Raw genomic sequence first — 27,439 nt, forward strand, 5'->3', positions numbered from 1 at the left:
GGAAAAGAAGAATCTGAATATTATCTGGTCTGGCAAAAATGGTATAAATGGTAAGAGGGAAGTGAAAAAAGAAGAGAAGAAGAAAGAAAGAAAAATTGAATAAAAGAAAAGATATCAATAGAGTAAAATAAATTTTTAAATCAAATGAAATTTAAGAAAGAGACACGAGATATCAATAAAATAATATCATTATATAAGGTGAGAGAAATATTGTATATTGAAGAATATAGGATATTGATATTGTAACAATTCAGATATTATAGGTAGATGTTATAAAGATGATGTTTGTTGTAAATTGTTTTACTTGCATTTATAAATGTATTATGTGGTTTCTTAAATTAATAAAAAATTTAAAAAATTTTTAAAAAAAGAAAGTTGACAAGTATATCTGTTTTATTAAAGAACAAGTTGGAGCAAAAAATAAATAAATAAATAAATAAAAAGTAGGCAAGAAGTGGAAGAACAGGGAATAAATATAGATTGGTGGCCTTATCTACAATTAAAATCAAGATATATAAAAGATAAAAATGAATATGGCATTGAAATTTTACCAAAACAATTAGATAAAATAATGATTGGCCCAGATGAAAAATTAATAACCAAAATTTATAATTATTTACTAGAATTTGACAGAGCTGAAGACATAGTAAAAGGAACTATGATAGCTTGGGCTAGGAATATTGGACATAATATTGAACTAGAGGATTGGGAAATAATTTGGAACAAAAATTATAAATTAACCAGATCGGCAAAATATAAAGAAAATCAATATAAAATGTTTTACCGTTGGTACTTGGCACCCTCTAGATTGGCAAAAATATATCCAAATTTAAACTCTAACTGTTGGAAATGTGGACAAAAGCAAGGTACCTTCTTTCATACATGGTGGTTATGCTCCAAAACAAAAAAACTTGGATGAAAATACATAGTTGGATACAGGAAGTAACAGGCTTCCAGATGGAATATACACCAGAATTGTTTCTTCTAGGAATAATGAAAAAGAAATACGAAAAAACAACAACATATATTATTTTACATATGACAACGGCAGCAAGATTGGCATTTGCCCAATGTTGGAGAAATTCGAACTCACCCTCCAAAGATCTAATAATTAGAAAGATATTAGTTTGCGCCGAGATGGATAAAATGACATTGGAATTGAAAGGACAGTTGGATTCAGACTTTTACATAATATGGGAGAAATAGTATAATTGGATTGAAGATAGAAAAAAAGGGAAATAACAGCAGATTTTGTAAAATTATATAGAGTATAGGAGAATATTAGTGTGATGATATATAAATGGTCACAGTCATGCACAAGAGTTGAATTAGAATTGTTTAATTGTTAAAACCCAATAAAAAAGAAAAAAAAGAAATTTGGGGCTCAATTGTGGTCATACATTGAGGACTATCTGTATTAAAGCATATTAGAAAAATGCAATACAGGTAGTATTGTCTGTAATTGGGCCCAGCAATTAATGTCAGACGTTGTTACAGTCATGAAGTGGCTCATCGTTGACCAATCCGATTATATGACCTTTTTTGATGGCATTTATTATAAAAACTGGTGGTTATTAAGCGGTCAGATAAAAAATTCATAAATTATGGTCATGTAACCATGGGAGGCCAATTGTAATCTCTTTAGAAGGCCAGATCCTGAAGATGAAACTCAAATACTTTGGCTACCTAATGAGAAGGAAGGACTCACTGGAGAAGAGCCTAATGCTGGGAACGATTGAGGGCAAAAGAAGAACGGGACGACAGAGAACAAGATGGCTGGATGGAGTCACTGAAGCAGTTGGTATGAGCTTAAATGGACTCCAGAGGTGTCCTGGAGGAACGTTGTCCCTGGGGTCGCGATGGGTCAGACACGACTTCGCAACTAACAACAACAATTGTGGGAGGCTGTTTAAGTGCCCAGAATGCAGTCATCTGATTGGAAGAGGCCTAGTCATCAGAACTTCAGAATCGGGTAAGTAACTTTTGCGGGGAGGTGGGGTTGTTCATTGTAACCACGAACAGTTGCTAAGCAACTGGACATAAATCAAGGGTTACCTCCAAAATACATCTTTGCTTCACAAGCTGTCATGATTGCCAGTTTGCTTCCGGGTACAATTCAAGGTGCTAGTTGATATCTACATGACACAGGGCCTGGTTATTTGAGAAAATGCCTATTTCCCATAATATTTGCCCAGTGATTCAACCTGGCAGAGTTGGGCATGTTCTGAGTTCCTTCAATTAAGCAATGCCATCTCTCGGGACTCCAGAAACTGCTTTTTCTGTTGTGGTGCCTGCTGCCCGGATTTGAATGGCCCCCATCCTGCTGGTATCTCCAAAGAGCCTCAAGACCTGACTTTTACCCAGGCCTTTGGCAAGTGTGATTGAAAGCCCGCTTCTAACACAGGTTGTTTTCTGTTTCTTTCCACTCAGTTTGTCATCCTGACATCTTTACCCTTCCTATTGTTTCTTGTTGTTTTTAATGCCCTTTTTAATGTTTAAATTATCTGTAAACCTCCCAGAACCACTTGGTAGTTGGGCAGCATATACACTGAATAAATAATACTGAGAAGGAGAAAGGAAGAGGACAAATAATTCAAATTCGTAATATAAAATAACAAAGAGGGTTCTGAGCGGAAATTTAGAATTCCAGAGGTGGATGAATAGTATGTTATGACTGGTCACTCTCAAGTTCATTAACAACTCTGATACATTTATATTAATCCATAGTTTTATGGGTGAAATGATAAAAATTATGGGACTGGAGAGGTCCAGAGTCAAAGACTTGCTTGATGATGATGATGATGATGATGATGATGATGATGATGATATCCATTCAGTCATGTCTGATTCTTCGCGATTCTATGGGCCAGGTCTTTCCACATCTTCCAATCTTGCACTATTTCTTTGAGTTGTTCTGTGCTCTGGTTCCTTCAGGTCAGTGTTGACTCCTGATGGCTGACTGAACTCTCCCTGCAATTTTCTGCACAAGATTTTCAGAGTGGTTTGCCATTGCCTGCCTCCTAGGGCTGAGAGAGAGTGACTGGCTCAGGTGTCTCAGGTGAGACTAGAATTCCCAGTCTCCTGTTTCTAGATTGATGCCTTAACCACTCCCCCAGACTGGCTCACAAAGTTTTGTATAGCTGTGTGAATGAGCACAAATAGCGATAGTCAACTCACACATCTTACATCCTCAAATTGTCTTATCTTCTGTTATATAGAAATAAAATAGAGAAATCACATTATTTGGATCCCCTATTTAATAATTATTTCAATAGTTTGGATTACAGGTATTAAAATTCATAATATTGTACATTCAATCAAATGTTCACTTGTTCCATTTGTGATGGTTATGTAGATGGATCCCCCCACCCTGCATTTAGTTTATACGTGTTCTGTTTCATCGGGTCACTGACAGAAATAAATATTTTCTAATCTAATTTATGAAAGTAACACTCTTGCAGTCATTTCCTACCAGCTCATCCTGCTCACAGGATTGTTACGATGATAAAAATTGAGACTAACTCAAAGATGCTACCTGGAGCTTTTTGAGAAATGCTTGGATATAAATAAACCAGATAATAGTGCAAGATTTTGAAGAAGGAAAACAGGCCCCTCTCCCTCAACAAAGTCTTTATAAAATAAATAATCAGATTCTTTATTTATTTCTTGCAAATCATTTTTGAGCATCTTGGAGCTCTGTCTTTTTCTTGGATAGGCTTTGTCAAAATGTTGTTTTAGCCATTCTTAATAAAATAAACATACTTTTTTAAAAGCTGCATTTCCCTTCCCTGAAAAACATAACTTTAAGTAGCAACTGTTTCTGCCACCTTATTAATCAACGTTAAACGGGCACATACAAAATTATTTACTTTAAAGGAATTTGCCATTTACGTACTGTACAGAACAAGGTGTGCAAACAGGACTCTTTGATTCAGCCGTTGACAGATCCTCTTTCTAGTCTGATGTTCAAGGAGAATAACGCCAGTACTTGTTGGAAAACAAAACCCCTTAAATTTTGCTTATTACACAAGCAATGGAAAGATAAATACCACTGAAAGCTGATACTTTATGCTTACGTTACTAATATTTGAAATGGGAATCCTGGATGATTTGAAGATATTTGAATGTTTTTGTTCTGCATTCATGTACATTAATCCCATGGTGTGCATAGATTACCTCTCAGCACAAATGTTCCAGCTTTAGGTGAGATTCCTAATTGTGTTGTTTCAATCAGCAAGCCTTGGCTGGGTGTAAATGTGATCTTACATGTTCTATCTAGAATCTAGAAGGCCAAGATAAGCTAGGGTTGGTGGCAGTGCTAGGTTGCCATCTAGTGGTCATTCAATGAATATTTTTCAATGGAAGCATAACTATGATAATACCTTAAATTAAGTTCAGCTTCTACAGACTAGATGGCCCTGTTGTTGTTTTATAAACAATGTAGGGATGCAATTTGCCATAAGGGTATTTTTTCAGCTTTACACTCTAGGTTAGAATCATAACATTAACTAGTGGTCTCCCATATAAGTACAAACCATGTCCAACACTACTTAGGTTTTCTGGAAAACAGCCAAGGTTGACTACAGGCTATTTTCTGTGTAAGAAGCTATCAAAGAATCCTGGGAATAACATAATATACTCTAATAATCACCTAGGCCAGGGCTGCCAAACTAAACATGCCCGGTTTAGCAAAGGGGGGAAAAGTCCCAATAAATCACGTGACGACGCCGTGACGATGTGAGTTTGACAACCCTGACCTAGGGAGTCCTGTATCTTCAAGAATGTAATGTTTCACAATCTTTTGTCTTTATTTAAGGGTCTGTCTTATATTTTACTATACTATCTGGCTGTTTTATTGATTTGTCTTGAGAATTTTTCATCAAGGTCACACTGTCTTCCAGATGCCAGAAAAAAAAGTGTCTGTCTATAGGGGGTAAGTTCAAATAGGCCTCTCCTGTCAATCAAAAGGGTTGGATGGGTTAATAATGGAAGATGTGTGCCTTAAAGAAACAGATACCAAGGCTTTAGGTCAACGCCAACATTTGAAGTATGCCACTTGTTAGAAAATGAGCTCCTGAACATAAACCGAATACTTTTTAAAGTAGTAGAACATCCAATTGCAAAGTAAAACAATGCCAATCTTTATAATGTAGCTGCTTGAACGCAGAATATGACCTTAGCCCAGTTATCATTTAATGCTATTTATCCTATTTGAATGAAATAGCTACATTTATTAAGAAATACATGAAAACAAGAACACCTCACTTCTATGGCTAATGATGGCCAACAATGTGGCATGTGAGTCTATCTAAACTATATCTTGAAGAGAAGGTAGCACAAGCAAGATTGAAACAGGAAATTCCTTGGTGTCTCTTAAAATACACCCCCCCCTTCCATCCATACACCCCCCCCTTCCATCCATCCATCCATCCGTCCGTCCATCCATCCATGTAAATTCTGTACTTGAAGCTGCAAAATCTTGAGGCCGGAATAGGGTATTTTAAAGAACAGAATATCTACCTAATCAGAACTTTGGAGTACTATGGAATGAAGCAATCTGTCCTCTGCTTATTCCCGTCATTAATGGGTGGTGTTTGCTTGCCAGCTTGGGTTTGGCCCATTTCAAAATGTTGGCTTTGATGTGATTATTTGGAAAAATAAATCCTCTTATATCTCCATCCCTGTGTTTTGAGATTATCCACATCCCTATTCTGAAATACAGTAGGGGGCATCTGAGTTGTGAAGCTCAACCTGCCAAGTACCTTACCCAAGGGGTCCCAGCGATGACCTTCTTCTAGAAATAAAGTGTATTATTGCTGTTGGGGCTTAAACATGTGCTGTTGTTGAGATTTGTATTTCAGAAGTCATTGTGTTGGTGCAGTGGTGAGATGCCTTTAATATAAGCTTCTTTGAGAACTTTGGCCAACCATGTGGTATGTGTGTCGAATTAATCCCTCAGGCTTTAAAGGTTAGCCTTTCCCTTCTGGCATGGCTTTAGCTGTTCATAATTTTAATTGGTCAGAAGAGAGGGGAACCCATGATCTGGTTCCCCTCCTTCTTCTGCATTGGGAAAGATTTGCTGTGAAACTGTTTAAAAATGAATGAGGGAGGACATAGCGAAAAGGAATAGTCACTTCTCCTTCTTATAGGCTTCCCAACCTGTTTTCTAGATTGATCAGGGCAAATAAGGGAGCGCAGAGGTCTTGGTTTCTGTATGGTTGAAAAGAGTCCTAGAGAAATACATACAAAGAAAGAAAGAAAAATGTTAACGCCCATTCTTAATGAAGTGCAAATAAGAGGCCTCATTGTTGATGCTCAAAGGAATGGAGAGAAGATTTGAAAACACGCCCTATTCTCTGCCTTGTCTCAAAAAAAGAGTGCGAAGCCAATGTGTCCACTGAAGAAGTTTGGATCTGGGAAATCCCCACTTCTCTTCCAACCACTTCTAGAGAAGCTGGAAAGCAGCATCACAGCCTGCTGCTGTCGTCAAAGCTTCACAGCTTTGCCCTAGGTGGATCGATGACTCCTTCTTGCCATCACCACATGCAAATACAAAGTGCCGCTAAAAAAATACCACAGATGGAACCATTCCTTCTGTGGAATTGTAATTTCTCCTCTCTTCCTCCCCCACTCCCCCCACGCCAGGTTTTATGCCAAGATGTAACCAGACACATTCTGAGCAGCGTCAGAAAAATTATGCAATGTGAAGTAATTTCTCCTGCAGACATAGGTTTGAATATGCAATTAGACGCTTCCTTTAAAAGACATAGATGAGAAGATGATTTGAGAAGTTGAAAGAGAAGGAAGTTACTAGGCCTCGCTGGCCCTGAGCCCACCCTCTGTGCTGCCGCCTACGTGGGTCTCCCTATCCCAGGTGGCTGTGACTGAAGGGCAAAATACACCATATTTCAAATATATACCATGCTTCTACACTTCACATTTCTTTACTGTGAAGCAAATGGCAGCCCCGTATGGATGGCAACCCACGTATTCCTTGTGTGGGGGTTTTATTTATTTATTTAAAACATTGACATGGCCGCCCATTTTATATTGAACTCTGGGCAGCTTCATTTTTCATTAACTCAAATTCAACACTAGAGTGAAATGGAGATTATATTTTATTTGTTTACTAGATGTAAAGCAGGAGTGTCCATCCTTAGCAACTTTAAGGCTTGTGGACTTCAACCCCCACAAGTCCACAGCCAGTTGCTAGGGAATTCTGGGAGTTGAACTCCACAAGTCTTAAAGTTGCCAAGTTGGACAGTCCTGATGTAAAGAATACCTGGCTTCAACTGAATTTTGGAGCTTTACCTAATAAAAGCTCAGAACAGTAAACTAGAGAAATAGATGAGATGCATTCAGGGGAAGAAATACAAAACAACAATCTCAGCAGGACTCATCCAGGATCCTACCTGGGAGAACAGACAGCTTAGAGCAGCTTTCTGAATATCAAGATGGAAGCTATATGGACCACTGGGGGAATTTCTGCACCAAAGGGCAAGTGCCATCATATGGAAGGTAGGCCTCTGATCCCAGGAGATGACATTGTTTAATTGAGGAGATCCTAAGCAACATATTATTTAATATAAATATTTATAGAGCCCCACATCACATGTGCATTTGAAGGTTCACAATTACAAGAAAATATATACATTCATTATTCCCCACCCCCGCACCAAAGATTGTTAAATTGAAAACATTTTTAAAGCTGTAATATGGCATTTTAAAATGGCCCAACTATTTGAAGAGAGCCAGTTTGGTGTATTGGTTCAGGCATCAGGCTAAAAATTGAACCTATGATGGAGGAATGGTTTATGAAAATGATGGTACTAGCAGAGATGACTAAATTAATTTTGCTTAAAGAGTAAACAATATGTACACTATCAATATAAGAGAATATAGGTAACTCAGAGTTCAACTGTGGATTACAGTGTATCTACATATATGGTTGACTATAAACCCCTTATAGATTTTTTTGGATAAGATGGGGGGGGGGGAAATGAACTCATGATTTGTGTTCTGATGATTGGGGGAAATGGAAAAGAGTTTCTTTTCTAGTCACAGAGATAATTTTGCTATTATATTTATATTTAGAGCCGCGGTGGCGCAGTGGTTAGAATGCAGTACTGCAGGCTACTTCTACTGATTGCCGGCTGCCTGCAATTTGGCAGTTCGAATCTTACCAGGCTCAAGATTGACTCAGCCTTCCATCCTTCCAAGGTGGGTAAAATGAGGACCCAGATTGTTGGGGGCAGTAGGCTGACTCTGTAAACCACTTAGAGAGGGCTGTAAAGCACTCTGAAGGGGTATATAAGTCTAAATGTTATTGCTATATTTGCTGCAGAGAAAATTGGAAGCTTTTTATTATTTCTTTTTCTTCTTTCTTTCATTACTTTTGTCTTTTGTCCTTTTCCTTTCTTTCCCTTCTGCTTTTTCTTTTTATTAGTTTGTGTTAGTTTTTATCTTTGAAAAATGTTTAATACAAACTTATTTAAACAAAAGGCATCAGGCGAGAAACAGGAAAACCATGAATTCTAGTCTCACCTTAGGCACAAAGCCAGCAAAGTGACTTTGGGCCTGTCACCCTATCTCAGCCCTAGGAAGGAGGCAATGACAAACTACTACTGCAAAACCTTGCCAAGGGAATTGCAAGGATTTGCCAGGCAGTCACCAGGAGTGAACACTGATTCAAAGGAACAAAAAAGAAAAGAAAAAGAAAACCCTGTTTGAATCTTTCTAATACCCCAAGGGAGAGATTCCCTTAGTCTGGGCCCTGCCACCACAATGGCCCTCATTTGTATGTACTCCAGCCAGTGTTATGGAACAAACAGCCTTCTACTTATGGGCAAGGTCTCCCTCTACACACACACACACAGACACTGTGTTACTGAAATACAAAAATGTCCCACTTATTGTTTCTTGAAGACACATCCTTATAATGCAGCCTCTGTCTCATTAACCACCTGCTACAGAGCCTGGTTGAAGACAGTCCAAGGTATCCGGGCCCATAAATAGCACAGTGTCCAAACAATCCAGGACATGTGGAAAAGGAGGCTCAAATAGCAATAGCACTTAAACTTATATACAGCTTGAGAGTGCTTTACAGCCTTCTCTAAGCAGTTTACAGAGTCAGCATATTGCCCCCTACACTCTGGGTCCTCCTTCTATCGACCTCGGAAAGATGGAAGTCTGAGTCCACCTTGAGTTGGTGAGAATTGCAGCTTCCAGAGATTTAATTTAATTTAATTTAATTTTGAATTTGTATACCGCCCTTCTCCCTGAGGACTCAGGGCGGTGAACAGCCAAGTAAAATGCTTAACCTTAAAAAAAAAAAAAAAAGTAGGTGGGTCAGCTGACTGATCTGAAAAGCCTTGAAATCAATTAGATTGTTCTGGAATTAATGTAAGTAAGTAATAGTAAGTTAAATTAATAATTAATGTAAGTAATAGTAGGTTAAATTAATAGGACTACTACTATCAGGAATGCCCTTTTATTTCTCATGGATTTTTCTTTGGAAAAAATGAACTTTTTTATTTCAGCAGGCTGGCCTGGCCTAACTCTCCTCTTTTAAATTTTTAATTCGTGATTTTATAAATTGGGTGTTTTAATCTGTGTTTCGGCCAAAATATTTAATAATTTTAAGGGATTTTTAATATTTGTATTATCTGTATTTTATCTTGGCTGTTCACCGCCCTGAGTCCTTTGGGAGTAGGGCGGTATAGAAATTTGATAAATAAATAAATAAATAAATAAATAAATAAATAAATAAATAAATAAATAGGCATGGTTTCAGTCTGCAACTATGTTTTATACCATCATAGAATATATTTTGGTATAGGTATGACTTCAGGCTGCGGCCATGCCTTCCCCCTTCTAGTCTTTTGGGTGATTATTTATTCTGTGATTGGCAGAAGAATCATTACCATAATTTCTCCAGCCCCTCAATCCTGACCTAGTGGCTGTATCTAAAATGCACAAATCCAGACCGCTAGATGGCAGCCAAGAGAGACAAATTTTCCACTGCTTTTTTGTTACCTTGGTCAACGGGCTGACAATAGACATAGTTTTGGAGAAATTACCTTGCACGAACTCAAAACTCCTTTCTTGAATTGCGGCTCCAAGAATATTCTCTCAGACAGCGGCTACATCTCAGGCTGCGCAGGTCCAGACAATCATTACTTTGCAATTTAGAGGGGCAAAGACTTGGTTGATATCTTGTGATCATTAGGATGATAGATCAACATTTTATTTTATTTTATTTTATTTTATTTTATTTTATTTTATTATTTTATTTATTTTATTTTATTTTATTATTTTATTTATTTTATTTTATTTTATTATTTTTTATTTTATTTTATTTTATTTTATTTTATTTTATTTTATTTTATTTTATTTTATTTTATTTTATTATTTTATTGAAAAGACAGTGCCATGTCAGGATAATAATGCAAATAAAGTACAACCAGAGAGAGATCCATGATAAATAACATACTTGCTAATAACTATAACTTTCCTATGTTAACAGTAATAGAATAGAATAGAATAGAATAGAATTTTTTATTGGCCAAGTGTGATTGGACACACAAGGAATTTGTCTTGGTGCATACACTCTCAGAGTACATAAAATAAGATACATTTGTCAAGAATCATAAGGTACAACATTTAATGATAGTCATAGGGTACAAATAAGCAATCAGGAAACAATATCAATATAAATCATAAGGATACCAGCAACAAGGTTACAGTCATACAGTCATAATTGGGAGGAGATGGGTGATGGTAATGATGAGAAGATGAGAAGATTAATAGTAGTGCAGACTTAGTAAATAGTTTGACAGTGTTGAGGGAATTATTTGTTTAGCAGAGTGATGGCGTTTGGGAAAAAACTAGTTGTTTTTGTCTAGTTCTGATGTGCAGTGCTCTATAATGTCGTTTTGAGGGTAGGAGTTGAAACAGTTTATGTCCAGGATGTGAGGGGTCCGTAAATATTTTCACAGACCTCTTTTTGACTTGTGCCGTATACAGATCCTCAATGGAAGGCAGGTTGGTAGCAATTGTTTTTTCTGCAGTTCTAATTATCCTCTGAAGTCTGTGTCTGTCTTGTTGGGTTGCGGAACCAAACCAGACAGTTATAGAGCTGCAGATGACAAACTCAATAATTCCTCTGTAGAACTGGATCAGCAGCTCCTATAATTGCAACAATACAACAACAACAACAACAACAACAAAACCAAAAGAAAAGAAAAGAAAACTTCAACTAAGTTTCTACTTACATTAGCTTATTTACAAATTTCTCCATATTATATCCATAGTTTTATACATCTTTTTTGTACTGACATTCATAAACTTCCCTCTCATTTCTGCCTCTTGTCTCTATCCATTCATCAAATTTATTCCATGTCCTGTAATATTTCGAGTCTTCTTTATCTTTAATTTTTAAAGTTAATCTGTCCATTTCTGCACAATCCCAAATTTTCCTAATTATGTCATCATCCTACATTTAAAAAAAAGGGGTGGCATGGGGAGAATTGGACTGAGTGCTTGGAATTTAGACGCACTATCCTGGCATTCGTTCTATTCAGTGTCAGCCCTCCCAAGTAAAATAGATAGGAAATACAATTAGATGAGCTAAGGCTACTGTAATAGATTCTTGCAGGTGTGAAAGTACAAATTTCCTCCCACCATTTTAAATTCCTTGATGCATTAAGGTGAGTCCTTTTAAGTTTCTTTCTCTGAGCATTAAGCCATTGCGGGCCTCTGCCTCTCTCTCTCTCTCTTTTTTTTTAAAAAATTTGATTTATATGCCGCCCTTCTCCGTAGACTCAGGGCGGCTTACAATGTGTTAAGCAATAGCCTTCATACTTTTGTATATTTATACAAAGTCAGCTTATTGCCCCCACAAACTGGGTCCTCAATTTACCCACCTTAGAAAGGATGGAAAGCTGAGTCGACCTTGAGCCTGGTGAGATTCGAACTCGCAGTAATTGCAGGCAGCTGGATGTTAAATGCTGCCTTAGGAGGCATTAGCCTCCTACGCCACTCAGGCTCCTTGTCAGATTGTTTCCTAGGCAGCATCTCTTGCCCTTGCCCCCCACCCCCACCCCAGGTCATTCACACACATTCCATTCCTTCAAGTTATTGGTGGAAGCTTTTCCTGCAGGGGTTGACAAAACAGAACTGCCCACCATTGCCTTTACAGTACTGCACAGAGCGGCTATCCAGACAGCAGCACCATATGGGCCATTTTCATACCACTATTAGCTCTGAGTTGCAAAAACCTGGATGACCACTAGTTGGCAGAAAATATTTACTTTTCTTTGCTGCCACCTAGAGGTGAGATTTTTGCCACCTATGTTTGGTTGCCATAGTTTTAATTTTCCTCCTACTTCTCTTTGCCTTGTTTAAAATGGAAATGCAAGGGCAATGGAGACTACCTACAGATCAAAACTGGGTAATCTGCTTAACTATAAAATACCACAAATTCCTGAGCCTTAAACATTCCTACAACAGCATTAATGTACTCCAAAGTGTCTTAGAATGAAAAAGCATTTGAAATGAAGGAGCTCTAATCCCTAATTCAGGCAAAACCTTCTATCATCATTATAACATAAGCTCAAAAGTCCTCTTCCCATTGCACCCACATCAAACAGAGCTGATGCTGGCCTTTTTTGTTTCAAATTGATTACTCTGAAGGACAGAATGACCCAACAGAAAACCTGAAAAATACTGATTTGTTTTGGTCCACTTGTTAGCCAAAGAGCCAAAATAATTCAAACAGAACAAATTGAATAAACCTTCTGTGCAGCCATTCTTATTTCCTGCTATTTATCTCTAATCTATTTTATTCCCTGAGGACATTAAGATAAAAGAGTATCAATGTTCATGGGATTCAGCTTCCTTTGGGGCCTTTAAGTTGACTTAGGCTAAGTGCTAAGACATTAAATATATTTTAAAATGATAGTTTTTTTAAAAAAAACTGCCCCTAAACAATTTCTGCTACTGCTTAACAAATCTGAAAGTCTTCATCACGCTTAGCAAATTGAGCAAAGGATATTTCACCTAGTATCCTCTTAGACCTGGAAAAAACATTTTGTGAGCTTCCTTCTGTCCACAATATCCTTATATCTAATTTTTCAAAATGTTTATCCTGGAGTAAGTTCTAAGTTGTCCTAGAAGTATAATACATCTTCTGATCTGCTTACTCTTAATCTGTTAAGAGGCCTTTCCTCACTTCTACTTTACCAAGGAGAAACACGTCCTGGAAACATCTGCCTTCTGCTATGTGCACTGTATCAGGGGTCTCCAACGTTGGCAACTTTAAGACTTGTGGACTTCAACTCCCAGAACTGGCTGAGGAATTCTGGGAGTTGAAGTCCACAAGTCATAAAGTTGAAGTCCACAAGTTTTAAAATTGCCAAGGTTGGAGACCCCTGATCTGTATGGCTTTCATCTCATCTCCTGACCATTAGTGTGACAAACTTAGGTAGTTGTTACTTGTATTGGAGTACAACCAGTGTTTCTCCTCTAATTCTGATATCATCCAAGGATAGTGTCAACATCCCGACTGATGATCCCAACCAAAGTAAGCACAGCTGAGACGATCCAATCTCTTAATGCAAAACTTTAATGAGTACATCATATTGGCAAAGATGAAGGCACTCATTAAATTTTTGCATTAAGAGATTGGATCGTCTCAGCCGTGCTTACTTTGGTTGGGTTCGTCAGTCAGAACGTTGACATTAAACCAGATCTACCAAAATTAAAAATTAAAAGAAAGGGACGTGGTGGCTCAGTGGCTAAAACGCTGAGCTTGTCGATCAGAAGGTCAGCAGTTCAGCAGTTTGAATCCCTAGTGCCGCATAACGGAGTAAGCTCCCGTTACTTGTCCCAGCTTCTGCCAACCTAGCAGTTCGAAAGCATGTAAAAAATACAAGTAGAAAAATAGGGACCATCTTTGGTAGGAAGGTAACAGCGCTCCGTGCACCTTCGGCGTTTAGTCATGCCAGCCACATGATCACAGAGATGTCTTCGGACAACTCTGGCTCTTTGGCTTAGAAACGGAGATGAGCACAACCCCTAGAGACGGAAACAACTAGCACGCATGTGCGGGGGAACCTTTGCCTTTACCAAAATTAAAATCTACAAAGGAGCCCTGGGTTTCTGCAGCCTGCCCAGCCCTCTCCAGAAGAGCTGTGGATACTCAGGAGAAGATGTCCGGGACGAAATGTAAAGGGGAGCAGGCGGCCAAGCCCAGGACAGCCACAACGAAAGACATACTGGCTGTTGTGCAGGCGGATTTCAGCACCCATTCAATGGTGGTGACCCATTCAAAGGAATGGCCAAAGAAATCTGAGCAGATAGCTGTGCAGGAAGAGGTTGTGGAAGCAGGGAATTCCATCAGCCGACCAAGGAACTGTGGCCGGGTGTGGTGCCGAAGGCATCTGAAGCCAAGTTCCCTCTACTTCCGCCTGGAGCGACATTCACCGGGGGCCCAAGATGGAGAGGGAAGAGAACAGCAGATTGGGAAGAACCTGTGGAGGAGTGGAGGTACCTAGTAGCCTTCTGCATCCCATTAGTCAAACAGCTGAGAGAGAGATTCATCAGAACGTTGACAGATAGCTTCAAGGTGTATGAAACCTGTTACTCTTCAACACTTGCTGTTGGTCTCGCCAGGGAAACTAGAATAACAACCAGATGAGCTAAATCCACTTTATTGTAAAGCAACATTAACAGAATTTTGCAAAGTACAAAGTACAGTTCTCTTGTTGCCTCCTTTACAACCTGAGAAACGAGGGAGGATCTCTTTTGTGTCTCTTGCCTTTCCCACTATTCAGCTGTGGGCTATGCTGTCCCTTATCTGATTGTTCATCTTGGCAGCATCTTTTCACCTAATCCCCCAAGGTCTTCCTCACATACCATTACATCTTCTATGTTGGAAGGAAATCAGGTGGCTGGCGAAGACTGGGAACAGAGGGAAGAAAGGCAGAACAGAGTTTGACAACAGGGACACCTGATTTAATGAGAATATGATTTTTTTGCCCAGAGGAGAATGAGTGGAGATCACCAAATCCTCATTGGGAAAAGGCGCCATGTGATAAGATCCTTCATGATCCAATTAAACTCAAAACAGATTAAGCCCTATTCTAGGAGGAATCTGAATCTATTCTGGAAAACACTTTGCTTTGCAATTACAGCCTAAACACATGGCATAAGCCAACTCAGTGCTGTAATTTGAGGGAAACAGGAGAGGGAAACATTGCTACTAAAAGCACTCTGGCAGTTACCCGCACACCCCTACAACAGTGCAGAATGTAAATGACTTTTCTGCCATTTCTGCCTGCAGTGGAGACCGACGAATTAATTCCTCTGAAGAAGTGGGCTTGAGGTTTGAAAGTTTATGGTATAAGAACATTAATTAACCTTATGGAGCCCACTTTTAAAAAATTATTTTAGTGTAGTTTCTTCCCCATGTGTGCTGTTGTTTCAAGATTCAGGTTGTATTAAACATGTGTCTTTTTAAAAAAGCTATCTAGCACCGGAATGCAGGTTTAAAAATTAGTGCTCAGCAGGTGTGGGCTTCAAAAATTTTAGCAAGGGGTTCTCTGCCTGATTGCTGGGTGGGCGTGGCCTAGTCAGCCTCTTGCACCACAGCAAGGGGGGGGCATTTTGCCCTCCCCAGGCTCTGGAGGCTTTCTTGGAGCCTCCGGGAGGGCGAAAACGGCCTCCCCGGGTTCTGGAGGCTGGAAACAGGCCCGTTTCTGGCCTTCCTGAACTTCTGGTAGGCCCGTTTTTCGCTCTCCCCGAGCCTTTGCGCGCACCCTGCACTTACCTGCATCTAAAACGGGCTGCGTGGGGACTCCTGGGAGAGGCAGGGAGGGATGGGCAAGGCCAACCAGGAGTGGGATTTGGGGGTTCTCCGAACTGCACAGAATCTTAGCTAGAGGTTCTCCCAAACCCTTGCGAACCCCCAGCAGCCCACTGCTGGTGCTCAGTATTTGGATCTGAAGTGTTTCTGTGTGCTTTGCAGCCAGTATGGGTATCCTTTTTTTTTTTTTTTTTTGTCAGTCAGTTTATTACTGTGGCTTCCCACAGGGCCAGTTCTGTGAGGATCTTTTTACACTGTTGCTTACAAATCAGGCTTATGCATTCCAGAAGTCCAAAAATGAAGTTATAGTTATTAACCAAACAATTTATTTACTTCATTAGTTCTGAATATTCATTAAGGCAGTCAAATACGTAATAGGCACAAGAGATACATTTGAGTGTGCTGGTTTGATATAGTGGTTAAGGCACCAGATAAAAACTTTGAGACTGTGGTTCTAATCCTGCCTTAGGCACAAAGCCAACTGGGTGACCTTAAACCAAGGGACATCAACTACTTCTGACAATCTTGCCAAGAAAACTGTAGGCTAGTTCAGGTATTTGCCAGGAGTTCAGCACATTGTTAAATGAGAGAAAGACAGGGCGTTCATAAATAGCATTTTTGTTACAATGAGAGAAAGGCTAGGCTTTTGGAGAGTTGCAAATTCTATTCAACGAGGAAAAACCAAATTCCAGACAATGGCCCTTGGAATTCAATTATACTGGATTCAGCATTAAACTCCACAGAAGGTAAAGGAATGGCAGATAATCAAAGAAGGGAAGGAACTGGGAGAACTTGTTAAGTGATTCACTTTACACAACATCCAGTTATAGGAGCAAGCAAAAAACAGAGATTCTTATTGCCATAAGAAATTAACTAAAAACCAGCATTTTGGAGGCATCCAGCCACAGCAAGGAGGGAGAGAAATTTATAAGATGCAGCATTCATACACATGGCTAAGGAGAAGCGCTTTTTGCACAGATAGAAATGGGAATAAAGTAGAATAAATGTTTGGGGGTTGAAAGAGAGGTGGGGCAGGGAAGAAGCAGATTTTCTTTGTAGCTTGTGCACTTTGTCCTTGAAGACCAGTGTTAGATGCATCCACAAACAGTTGGAAGGGAACGAAGGTCCCTCTTTGACCCAGTGTGCTTAGTATGGTCCTTCTGCAGACCTCTCTTCTCCTGAGGATGGGGACTCAATCCAGGTCAAAGGATGGGGGTTGATATCAATTGATGAGCTGAAACCAGCTGATCCTTCCAAGCTATGGAATTCAACTCAACCTCGGTCGCTCAGGGAGATGCACGACTTGCTCTCTGCCCCGCCCAGTTGTGGCTGATGTTCTGCATCATAATGAACTCCAGGAGAAGGAGGAGACACTGTCTCCCCCATTGTGAAGTGCACTAAATTCAACTGTACTGTGCAAGGCACTATGAGAGCAGTGGGAAGGCTATGGAGGTGGCAACAGCAGTGGCGTCGGCCACACCCAGGCTGAGCCGGTATCTCAGGGCGGAGAGCAAGTCGTGCATCTCCCTGAGCGACCAATGTGTACGCAGCACCAAGGGCCGGAAGAAGCGCCTGTGAGATATGCAAGTACAATGGTGCTTCGCTCCCGCTCTGGAATATGGAGCGAGTCTCCATCGCCGCCATCGCCCTTATCTTCTCAGGCCAGGCGAGGAGCGACTGGAAGAGGGGGGTGAGGGGCAGTGCAGGCAATGGTGGCTTCAGCCGACAGGGAGCTACAGCAGGGGGACAAAAGAGCTTCATTTATCTGGGAACCTGAAATGACTCTTGATTTAAATATGGTAAAAAGCACCCAAAGAAGAAGGAAGAACAACATCAGCAAAAAGAAACCCCACCAACCCTCGCCTGTTTTGGGAAATTGTTCAAGAGGGAATACACACACACACATGCACACAGACACATGAGACAGAGAGAGAGAGAGATGAGAGTGAGATGAGAGAGAAAGAGAGAGAGAGACAGAGAGGGAGAAAGAAGAGATAGAGACAGAAAGAGAGAGAGAGAGAGAGAGAGAGGGAGGGAGAGAGAGAGAGAGATACCTGTTTCCCACAGAAAAGAAAACACCAGGAGCCACAAAACCTGGGTAAGCGTGGCTATGGGGGGATGTTATGTGACTGGGTGGGAGTGAGTGATGTCGAGTTGGCCATGCCCACCCAGGTTTTGTGGCTCCCGGTGATTTCTTTTCTGTGGGAAACGGGTCCAAATGGCTCTTCGAGTGTTTAAGGTTGCAGACCCCTGGCCTAAACAAAATTCCCAAACTCCTTCAGTATATGGTTCCAAGGAAGAGCAGCTGATTCAGTCCCTGACAAGCTTATGCTTATTGCTCTGATTAACAAAAGAAAAAAGAAAACGCCTTGGTGGCGCAGCAGACTAAAGCACTGTTAAGTAAAACCAGCTGCCTGCAATTACTGCAAGTTCAAATCTCACCAGGCTCAAGGTTGACTCAGCCTTCCATCCTTCCGAGGTAGGTAAAATGAGGACCCGGTTTGTGGGGGCAATAAGCTGACTTTGTATTAAAAAGAACACCGCTTTGGGGGGGGGCAAAAGCCCTACTAAGCAGGTATAGACAAAAGTGTGAAGGCTATTGCTTAACACATTGTAAGCCACCTTGGGTCTCCGGAAAAGGGCGGCATATAAATCGAACCAATAAACAAAAGGCCCCAGATGAGTTCATGGCTCTGACAACATCATGTTAGGGAGACATCCTTCTGCAACATCTGTTATTGTTTGAGCAAGACCCCATTATCAGTAAAGGAGATAAGGAAATCTCGGGCAGGGGTAAATCCCTTGTGCAATCTCTGATTTGCTTTAAACTGGTATCTTCCTTCCGAGTACTTACACTTGCCAAACTCCTTTAGTGCATAAGGGATGACCGTAAAAGGGAATTGTTCCCTCGCAATCGTTGTTTTTGCTTGACCCCAGGGTTAGGTTTGCATAAACCCTTGAGCCCAATTTGGAGGAGTGGGTGGTGGGGAGCAAAGCAAGCAATAGGTTGCTTCTTAAAGAAGCAGGACTTCTTCATGGGCCCAAGCAATAGGGGTTTAAATTCAGGTGACATTAAGAAGTGGGTGGGAGACTGATTGTACCCAGTTGTTGCCTCCTGAACTCAAACATGTATTTTCTTGAGCCCACGTGGCCACCACCCAACCTAGGAAATGGTGGGGGCTCTTCTAAAGTAGAGGGAGGGAGGGAGAATGCCCTCACTAGATCAGAATCACCCTTGCTTAATTTGGCACAGAATATTGCACACCTCTGTTTAAAAATAATTGTAGGGTTCTTTGTAGCTAGGCAGAGGTGTAGGTGTACCGTGAAAAATAGTCTGAGGAAAGGAAAAAACCCCAGGGATTTTCTGTTTTGAAATGTCTCCCCACCCGCCAGCAATCTTTTAAAAATTAAAAAAAAAAAAGAGGAGAAAAAGGTTGCAAAACAGGTTTTGGAGTTTAAAAACTTCTCCTAGTGAAAAGAGTTCCATATCGTCTGTAGATGGTCTGTTGTGTGGTTGTTTGGGTGATTTAGGGGTGGGGACTGTGATGGGTGGGAGTGTGTTTGGGATTGTTATGTGTGTTGGACCTGGTCTTTGGATGTTAAATGAATTTCGTTGTATGGGTATACTGTGCATACACGTATAATGACAATAAAGTTATTATTAAATATTGGAAAATTATTCTGGGTAATCTTCAATCAACTCCCCTGTGTCCAGTTCAGAGCAATCGAGCACAGAGCACTCAATATAACTAGCAAAAATTATTGCTTGTTGAGTTATTAGACATCAGCAAATGTCAAAAATAAATAAATATAGTTAATTGTCAAAATGGGATAAAAGACTGCGAGACAGACAGACAGACAGACAGAAGGAAGGAAGGAAGAGATAGAAGGGCTGAAGTTTTAATAACAACTTTGTACAAGGTTTCGAAATTCCTATAGCTATAGCTGTTAGAAACTATCTGGTTCCTCCTTTCTGGTTGTTAGCTGCTTATTGTTTTTATATAACTTTTAAAATACAGTAGTTATTGTACCATATGCGGCAGAGATGGGTTTCAGCAGGTTCTGACCAGTTCTGGAGAACCGGTAGTGGAAATTTTGAGTAATTCAGAGAACCAGTAGTAAAAATTCTGACTGGCCCCACCCCCATCTATTCTCTGCCTCCCAGGTCCCAGCTGATCGTGGGGGCAGGGGGGAAATGGGGATTTTGCAGTATCCTTCCCCTGGAGTGGGGTGGGAATAGAGATTTTACAGTATCCTTCCCCTGCCATGCCCAGCAAGCCACGCCCACCAAGCAATGCCATGCCCACCAAGCTACACCCACAGAACTGGTAGTAAAAAATTTTCAAACCCACCACTGATATGTAGGGTTTTTTTTTAATCGTGTTTGGTCTTGTACCATATTTTTTTTTTTTTTTGATTAATTGAATAACTAACTGCATTAACTACTGTATCTGTATCTTGCATGGAACTTTCTGTATCTTGCATGGAACTTTCTGTCTGTATCTTGCATGGAACTTTCCAGAGCCACTGGAAAAGATTCTGTGGGAAATTTGCATGAAGAGTCCCAGAAGGAGTGGCCTTGGGCTTATTCCAGCTTTAACCCTTTTAGGCACATAATAGTAACAGGACGGAGATGAAAAGGAGGACACCAAGTGATCCGTACTCTGTTTTGGACCATGAAAGAAACAATTTTTTTTAAAAAAATTGATTTATATGCCACCCTTCTCCAGAGACTCAGGGCGGCTTACAGTGCGTTAAGCAATAGCCTTCATACTGTTGTATATTTTTATACAAAGTCAGCTTATTGCCCCCACAAACTGGGTCCTCAATTTACCTACCTTAGAAAGGATGGAAGGCTGAGTCAACCTTGAGCCTGGCGAGATTCGATCTTACTTGTTAAAGTAAACACCTTACTTGGTGTTAAATTACAGTGCTTAGTCTGTTGAGCTATCCAGGCGTCCAATTTGGTGGACGGAGATGATTTATTCAACCATTAGATTGGAACTCCTAACGGTTATACAAAGACATTGCAGTAATAAAAAAAAAGCCATTGTGAAACTAGTTCAAAGGGTCTGGTGCAGTGGTGGGTTGTCCCTGGTTCGGACCAGTTCTATAGAACCGGTAGTAAAACCGGAGGGAGGCTCCGCCCATCCACCCCCACCCCCAACGTCATCAAAATGCTTCTGTGCGGCCCCATTGCGAACTGGTAGTAAAGGTAAGTAGAACTCACCTCTGGGTTGGTGTGTGTGTGTGTGTGTGTGTGTGTGTGTTGTGTGTGAAGGCAACAGAGTACAGTATATATACAGCAAGAAATAGTACAAGAAAAATGAGTACAAGGGAATGAGTCAAGGTCCGCTTCCCAATATATCTCCCAGAAGCAAAGCCTGTTTCCCTCCCCCCTCAAATACTCCATAATATTTGGAGGGGCAAGGTTGAGATCCATCCTTCTGTGAAGCATTGATTGACAAAGGGCTGGCCCTTGTAAGCTATGAGTGTTGCATCCATCATAGTCCTGGTAAATAACCAGATTTGTGAGCCTGATGTGAGTCCATTCTCTCCAGGAAAGACAAAGGGGGAAACTCAATAGAGTTGAAGGATTCTCCATGATTGCTATGGTGAATTGCAAAGGTTCTGTATGCTAGGTGATAGGAACCGAAGGCAGGAGCTAACCATTGTTTATTTCCACCAAGACAGTGGGAGTGGTTCAACAAGTCTGGCCTCTACTTAACTTTTGGTGTCTTCAGCTTCTGGAGCCCTTAGGGATTGGGAGCACTTTCTTTAACAGTAAGTATGTAGAAGAAGAGCAGGCAGAGCTGGGAGGGGAAGTTAAGCATGTCATCAGCTTAAAGTCATTACATTCCCACAAACAATCCAAGTACAACACCTCCTGAACTCCATTGACTCTTATTTGACACCAGTTTAGTACCAAACTTTGGTTGACCAGATTTTTATATATACCCTTGAATAAATCTTCTATGTTGTGGATGGTCCTGATTCTTTCTACCTGACAATATATTTTGATCTGAACCCATGAGGGTCTTTGCTTGCAAAATACCTCTTCCAAATTTTGTGACCTTACTGATGTTTCATGAGTTATATGAAACATGAGTTATGTCTTTAGAAGAGCATATGACGGCCGTGGCCAGGGGGGCTTTTTATCAGGTCCGCCTGATTCACCAGTTGCGTCCCTTTCTGGATCGGGACTCCTTACACACAGTCACTCAGGCACTTGCCACTTCCCGCCTGGACTACTGCAATGCTCTCTACATGGGGCTCCCCTTGAGGAGTACCCGGAGGCTCCAACTGGTGCAGAATGCGGCCGCGCGGCGGATTATGGGAGCGAGGGGGCGCTCCCATGTGACACCTCTCCTGCGTGAGCTGCATTGGCTTCCAGTGGTCTTCCGGGTGCGCTTCAAGGTGTTGGTTACCACCTTTAAAGTGCTCCATGGCATAGGACCTGGATATTTGCGGGACCGCCTTCTGCCGCCGATAGCCTCCCACCGACCAGTACGCTCCCACAGAGAGGGACTCCTCAGGGTGCCGTCAGCCAGGCAATATTGGCTGGCGACCCCCAGTGGGAGGGCCTTCTCTGTGGCAGCTCCTGCCCTCTGGAACAATTTGCCCCCGGAGATAAGAAGGATATCGGATCTCCGGTTCTTTCACCATGCCCTGAAAACTTTTCTTTTCCATCAAGCAGGGCTGGCGTGAACACCCCCCCCTTTTTTTTTAGTTTTTTAGTTTTTAGCTTTTAATCTGTCAATGGGTTTTAATTCGAATTGTTTTAAATTTGGGCCAAAGTATGTAATTCTTTTAGTAATTTTAAATTTTGTATTGGTATGTGTTTTGGCTATGCACCACCCTGAGTCCACTAGGAGAAGGGCGGTATACAAATTGAATAAAATAAATAAAATAAATAAAAATATATGTGGCTTGGGCTGGACCACATATGAAATGGTATAGTATATTTCATAGTATAAGCATAGGCCCTTTATATAATAGCACAACATCTATTAGACAGAGAGTGGATTCTGTGGACTTCATGTTCAACTTCAAAAATCTCCAGTGCATAAAAGAAGGAAGAGGCAAAAGGAATGAAAACAAGTAGTAGCACTTCTCTTTTCTGACTATGTTGGCTTCATAAACCTCTCCTCAGTGGTTTATCCTGATTTGGATGAAGTAGTCATCAGGTCAGGGGTTAGTTCCCATACCACCTCATCTCATATTTCATCTGATAAACTCTCCTTAAACCAGTCAACTACTGTAAATCTCTCTGTATCCAGTCCACATCTTGTGTTAGCATCTGAAACTCTGAAGCATAGCCCTACACCAGAGGTTGGTTTCAGCAGGTTCTGACCAGTTTTGGAGAACCGGTAGCAGAAATTTTGAATAGTTCGGAGAACCGGTAGTAAAAATTCTGACTGGCCCCGCCCCCATCCATTCTCTGCCTCCCGAGTCCCAGCTGATTGGGAGGAAATGGGGATTTTGCAATATCCTTCCCCTGGAGTGGGGAGGGAATGGAGATTTTACAGTATCCTTCCCCTGTCACGCCCATCAAGCCACGCTTATCATCTTTAAAGTGCTCCATGGTTTAGGACCTGGGTACTTATGAGATCGCCTTCTGCTACCGACAGCCTCCCATCGGCCAATACGCTCCCACAGAGAGGGACTCCTCAGGGTACCCTTGGTCAAACAATGTTGACTGGCGACCCCCAGGGGGAGAGCCTTCTCTGTGGGGGCACCCACCCTCTGGAATGAATTGCCCCCGGAGATACGGATGATCCCTGACCTACGCACCTTTCGCCGGGCCCTCAAGACGTTATTGTTCCAACAAGCTGGGCTGGCCTAAACATTACTTTTAATGGGTTGCTTTTGTTTTTTTTAATGATGTTGGGGCCAAACTATTTACTATGTTTAATATGTTTTAAAATTGCTTTTAAATTTTATATATGTGTTCGTTTTATCTTTGGCTGTGCACCGCCCTGAGTCCTTCGGGAGAAGGGTGGTATAAAAATTAGATTAAAATAAAGAAATAAATAAATAGTTTCCAACCCTTGTTTCTTGTCCTGCCCTCTGGTGCTTTGTAGAATAATATGATCCCCTCTTCTTTGTGGCAGCCCCTCAAACACTGGAATACTGCTATCATATTGCCCCTAATTCTTCTTTTCTTTAGACTAGCCCAGGGGTGGCAAACTCACGTTGTCATGGCATTGTCACATGATATATTGCAACTTTCCCCCCCTTCCCTAAACCGGGTGTGGGTGTGGTCAGTGCGTGGCACATCTGGCCTGTGGGCTGTGGGTAGTCCAGGGCTAGCCAAACCCAAATCCTGCAGCTGTTCTTCATATGTTTTAGTCTCCAGGCCTTTGATCATCATAGTTGCTCTTCTCTGAACTTCTGGAAGCAAGTTATTCCACTGATTAAAATTTGCACTTTTCATTTGAAATGTACAAAAAAAAAAAAAAAAAAACCTCCAAAGAAAAAAGAATTCAAAAAAGAGGAAGGAGTATGGAAAAAGCAAAATTGGGAAGTGCAAATAAATTTCTATTAGGAAATTTCCTCTTACTTCTAAGTTACTTCTCTTCTTGATTGACAGTGATATTTTTTTTACCCATCCAATTTAAAGATTTAGGAGCCTTGATAGCACAGTGGTCTAGAGCACCCTGTCATTAACACAGCTGCCTGCAATTATTGCTGGTTCGAATCTCTCCAAGGCTCAAGGTTGACTCAGCCTTCCATCCTTTCTAAGGTAGGTAAATTCAGGACCCAGTTTGTGGGGGCAATAAGCTGACTTTGTATAAATATACAAAAGTATGAAGGCTATTGCTTAACACATTGTAAGCCGCCCTGAGTCTCCGGAGAAGGGCGGCATATAAATCAAATTTAAAAAAAAAAAGATAACTTCTTAATTAAAAAAGCAAAACAAAAGTAGCAACCCCTAACAACAATGGTTGAATGCTACCAGATGGAACTAAAAACTAATTTTTCCAGGTGCAAACTGCAGATTGTCCGATGCAGTGAAATGCCGCAACCTAACAACAGAAGTACAGCCTTGAGGGAATCATCTTGATTGTATGCAACAAACTGGCAACAGCTGTACCTTGATTGCACTAAACAGTAATAATCAGTAATTTAAATCTAATTAATGGGGTGTACCCAAGTATAAAATGAACCCTATCTCTGTCTTGCTGTTATTTGTTCAGTGGCCATCAGGGGGCGCCAGTGCTACACCCTTTCCACCCATTAACTCCTCTAGGCTTGCTGTTCTTCTTCCCCTAAAGATCTACTTTTTTCTGTAGCTGAAGCTCAGATTTCTCTGAACATATGTAGTATTAGTGAGGTCTACTCTTATTACAAGATTGTTGCCCGCTAGAAGCCATATTTGTCTTAAACGAAGATCTTTTTACCCTATGAGAACTTTGTCAGCAGATCCCCAGGGTTTCAAATGAGAATCTTTTCCAGCCCTACTTGGTAATAAAGGGATTGAATTTAAGGCCTTTGGCTTAAGGCTTAAGGCTTAAGGCTTTGTGTCCTACCTTTTAGCTATCCTCTCTCTCCATATTATTACAGATAGTTCTTAACTTACAACGGGTCATTTAGTGACTGTTCAAAGTTACAACAGCACAGGAAAAGGTGACTTATGACAATTTCTCATGCTTATATGACCATTGCAGCATCCCCAAGTAATCAAAATTCAGACGCTTGGCAACTGACTCATATTTATGACGACACCGCACAGCCATCATAAATATGAGTCAGTTGCCAAGAGGATCCTCTTTTGATCCTCTTTTGATAAGCAAAGTCAAAGGGGAAGCCAGGTTCCCTTAACAACCGTGTTACTAAAGTAACAATTGCAGTGGTTCACTTAACAACTGTTGGCAAGAAAGGTTGTGAAACGAGGCAAAACTCACTTAACAAATGTCTCATTTAGCAACATAAATTTTGGGCTCCATTGTGGTTGTAAGTTGAGGACTACCTGTATTTTAATGCTCGGGCAAGTATTTCTTGGCTATCCAATAGGTTAAGTTGGAGTCCCTGACCCACAACATGCTTGCTTGAAGGTACCTATGATATCTCCATATCTCAATTATCCCAAGCAATTCTCTACCTATCTCCTCTGGTGTACATGTAAGAAAGCTAAGACTTATTATATGTATTATTTAATTCAGATAATTCTTCCAACAGAGTTGGAAGGGACCTTGGAAGTCTTTTAGTCCAACATCCTGCTCAAGAAGGAGACCCTATACCATTTCAGACAAATGGTTGTCCAATCTCTTCTTAAAAACTTCCAGCGTTGGAGCATTCACAATTTACGATAGACTAGAGCTGGAAGTGACCTGGGACCTAGCTGGAAGTGACCTAGTCCAGCCCTCTGCTCAAGCAGGAGATCTTATACCATTTCAGACAAGTGGCTGTCCAGTCTCTTCTTAAAAACCTCCAGTGATGAAGCACCCACAACTTCTGAAGGCAAGCTGTTCCACTGGTTAATTGTCCTCACCGTTAGGAAGTTTCTCCTCAATTACAGGTTGCTTCTTCTCCTTGATTAGTTTCTAACAACTGAATGTAACAACTTAAGCCACAGACTTTTTTTCTTTTTCTTTAGGTTTGATGGACAAAAAGATTGAAAAACAACAACATGGAACCTTGTTTTTATATGTGACAATAGCACCAAGGCTTCTCTATGCTCAGAAGATGGAAGGACTCATATGTACCCAATTAAAGAATGGGTGGTGAATTTAATGGAGTTGGCAGAGATGAAGAAATTGTCTGCTGAGGAAAGACTTTAGTTTCGTTTCTCCTTGGAAACCACTCTTGATTGCTGTTGCTTTTGAAACTGAAAGAAATGAAAGTTAAGCCTGGGTTTTGATGATTAGACTTGTTTGTAATGATAAAAGTATTGTTGGTTACAATTTATTCCAGTTCAAAAGGTCTTTGGTTTTTAGGCTTTTATTTGTATCAAGGAAAATCAGAAGTTACTTCTTTCTATAGCTTTTTTCCCTCTTTGTTTGCACTTCCCAATTTTGTTTTTTCCGTACTCCTTCCTCTTTTTTGAATTCTTTTTTCTTTGGGTTTTTTTTTTTTTGTACATTTCAAAAATTTAATAAAGCTTTGAAACAACAACAACATCTCTTTACAACACCCCCCCCCCCACTTTATGGTTTTGTGAGTGGCCCTAACAGAAGGGTAGCCTGTTTGTGAAGCAGCAAATCTCCTTTATAGCAACTCTCACATTTATATCACATTTTTAAAATTACCAACCAGCGGTGGAGATCGTCCCAAAAATTCTCCATGCATTTCATAGCTGAACAGAAATTTTGAATGCAGAACTTTATATCTGAACCACTAAACCATAAGGTTGTCTTAGTCAATATGAAGGCAAGCAATTTTATCCTCAAAATAGTCAGCAAAGTTGTCATAACAGAGTATTCTAAGCTTAGGCAACCATATTGGGCAGATGTTAGCAAGTACCAAAACATATAATTTTTTTGGGATAGATGCTTGAAGATTCAGTGGAAGGAAACAAAACAAGCTTTTCCATTGCCCGGATTACTATGCAATTGCCACAACCAGATGCTC

At 40.6% G+C, this 27,439-nt stretch overlaps 1 long non-coding RNA gene across 1 annotated transcript; it reads left to right on the top strand.

Annotated features, from left to right (window-relative positions):
- Positions 1-7,450: 7,450 nt before the first annotated feature.
- LOC117666630 (uncharacterized) lies at positions 7,451-26,781 on the top strand. Its single transcript, XR_004591872.2, has 2 exons — positions 7,451-7,518; positions 26,466-26,781. It is a non-coding gene; the product is annotated as an uncharacterized LOC117666630 (long non-coding RNA).
- Positions 26,782-27,439: the final 658 nt, after the last annotated feature.

The sequence above is a fragment of the Pantherophis guttatus genome, chromosome 2 (genome assembly GCF_059756535.1).
Source record: "Pantherophis guttatus breed Tessera chromosome 2, ASM5975653v1, whole genome shotgun sequence".
NCBI classification, from domain to species: Eukaryota; Metazoa; Chordata; class Lepidosauria; order Squamata; family Colubridae; genus Pantherophis; species Pantherophis guttatus.